Genomic DNA, 2935 nt, shown 5'->3' on the forward strand with positions numbered 1-2935 from the left:
TCAGAGTCCCTATCCCACTTGAAGTCAATTTGGTTACCACCTAAAAGACCCGGAAAGAAAAGTTTTAATGCTCACAACATCCTTTAAAATCTTTCCTTTAGGAATTTAGTAACCTCGGTGAGAACCATCCACAGATTAACGTAAGTCCTAAGGTCAACGCATAAGTCGTAAAGTCCTCTGCTTTTTATGTTATTACCGATGAAATGCATGTTGGGGTGGTCTTGTTATCATCTTTCCTCTGCTTTAACGATTCCAATAAACCGTGAACATCCATTTCTTCAGCATCAGAACCACCTGCAACATAATAGGGAAACTAAAACCTATATAAAATTGTCTTTTTTCCGTTCCAACCGTGTTTTGTAGTTCTGGTTTAAGAGACATTCTGCGACAACACAACTGCACCCACCATTTACACTTTTTTCTAGCATTATGCATCCATCTTCACCCGATGTCACAATCACAAATAAGCGCACTTGGAACAGACGGAGCTTCTGACCATGCCTGTTTCATTGGAAAAAATAACTTAACAAATTTCATCCAACATGTTCAACTAAACATTAAAAGAAGCAGGCCAAACCAAATATTTAAAGCACCAACTAAGTTCAAAACTAAAACAAATTTAAGCGATAATGACGAAATACTTCGTGAATATAACAGCAGACAATGTCGGTCATAAAAGATATAGAAAAGGACCCTTTGGTGGTTGAATAATAGTTGTATGACACTATTTATTTTTGACAAACACTTATTTGAATAGACTCTAATGTTCTATTTAAAAGAAGCACATAGTGATGCAAGATCAACTCACCTGTGGAAACTTTTCAGAGCATACAGCATAAGTAGCAAATTCCTGAAGATCATCTAAACCTTCCCTTTTCCTTTCTGCCTCGACTAATATTGGTATATTCTTGCGAGCAGCCTGTACTGGAAATAGCCAAAATGATATTGACTAGCTACTAGTTGATATTAATCTTGACGATGAATGTAGAGGAAGACCATAATATTTCGCAATTACAATGGGAAACTGCCAACATCAACTATGCCATATGTTGAAGCCAAAGCTAATCAGAGAACACAAAATAATGAAGTTCCAATGGAATTAGTCCAATTAGAAGCTTTCAATCAGAACACCAGTTGCTCACAAGCCTGTGAGCAGCCTAACAGTTGGCAAAAGCAAACTCTTTGCTTCTGGTAGTTTTTCAATAAAGGAAACCAAGAGAATCGTCGTAAAAGATGAGTTATAAAAGTTTAGGAAATTGAAGAAACATGAATTTAGATTAAATCACCTGCCACCAATACAAAAGCTCTTAGTTTCATTCATCTACATTGATGCTATAAGCAGAACAAGAAAAGCAATTACCTCTTTTGCAACAAGTAAAGCGGTCTCTGGGTGTCTTCCATCAAAGTAGACCATATTTGCTCCATCTAGTGCAGATAATAAACGTGAATGAGAAAGTTCTTCAGGTATTAAGGGTGGATTACCAAGGGTGTGGATACAAGTGCGGCTTTTCGTGAAATTATCAATTGATACATGAGCATTCACTTCTCAACATGGAGATTTTTTTAACACAATATGATTTTTGGCTGAATTAAACCAATCTGCAAACATGGAAGTGCTCACGTTTGGTTGTCAACGATGACTTGAGTAAATGGTGGATTACCCTGCTCAGAAACCTGAAAACGACAAAATTAAGTCAGACAGGGAGAGAATTACGGTTGAAATGCAACATGTTTAGGGCAGTAAAAGATGTATGATATTAAAAAGGTGTCAAGTCTCCTGTATGGCACATAATCCGATAAAAGATGTCTTATTTTAATATTTAAGGAGCCAAAAGAAATGCGCATATGAACCGAGAGCATAACAAAGTTATGCTTGATTCACCTGGAACAGTCCATAGATGATGAGATGTACTTGTAATCCTAAACTAAACATGATAAACACATTTCTTCACAGGTTGGTCCTGGCTTAATGTTAGTAGTCTGAGTTCCTAAGTTATTTTATTGCCTTATAACTTGGGAGTTGAGGAAGGTAAGATCACATACTCAAATGAACAACTTATATTCAAGTAAAATCCGGTTCTAGAATAAAAAAAGGCCCAAAAATATTAAACAACACCAATGAAACAAATCTTCAAGGCAAATAAGCTTTTAAAACAAATCAAGATAAAAACAATGATAATTGCTGGATAAAGACATAAATGATTTCAGGAAAGGCTCACAATAAAGAAGGAAGTGTTGACTCCATCAGCTTCAAGCTCCTCCAATACACCCTTGCCTTGGGAATCATTAGCAACCTAATGATCATATAAAATTACAATGCAACAAAAAATTTATCTCACAGTCAATTGTCGAGTTTTACAGTGAGAGAAAGTGCAAAGACATGTAAGACCTTAGAAATTAACCGTTGGTTTAATCCCAAACGAGCAGCACAAGTTAAGGCATTCCCAGCATTCCCACCTCCTTGAGCCTAAGAAAACAAATGCCAAATTCGTCAACTAAAGATACTCAATGCCTACAAAGAAACTGAAGATTGAGAGAAGAAAAAGAAAGAACCTTTAAGCTAGTGCTCCTGATTTTGTCGTCTGGGTTAGGGAAAGATGGTACAGTGGCCAAGAAATCAACCGATACTTGCCCACAGCCTAGCTGTTGATTGCCAAAATTGCATGCTAATGGTTAAAACAAAAGAAATATATGCAAAGTGAAAAAGAGAGAGAAAAGAAAAGTACAACGATGCGGCGTTGGGGAAGAGGTGGAAGCGAATCGGATGACATTTGGGGCCTGAAAATTTTGGTTTAACAAGTGCGATTGTTTGTGTATAAAGCATGCAGTTAAAGAAAATGGAGAAAAGGAAACCTGGTAAAGCGAGACGAAGGCACTGAAGAGAGATATGGCATTGGGGAATGGTGAGACCGTGAGAGTGAGGAAAGCATGGAAT

At 37.0% G+C, this 2935-nt stretch overlaps 1 pseudogene; it reads right to left on the bottom strand.

Moving 5' to 3' along the window:
• Positions 1 to 312: 312 nt before the first annotated feature.
• Positions 313 to 2935, bottom strand: LOC120131049 (annotated as a pseudogene).

Source organism: Hibiscus syriacus, unplaced genomic scaffold (genome assembly GCF_006381635.1).
Source record: "Hibiscus syriacus cultivar Baekdansim isolate YM2019G1 unplaced genomic scaffold, ASM638163v2 tig00110548_pilon, whole genome shotgun sequence".
Lineage (NCBI taxonomy): Eukaryota > Viridiplantae > Streptophyta > Magnoliopsida > Malvales > Malvaceae > Hibiscus > Hibiscus syriacus.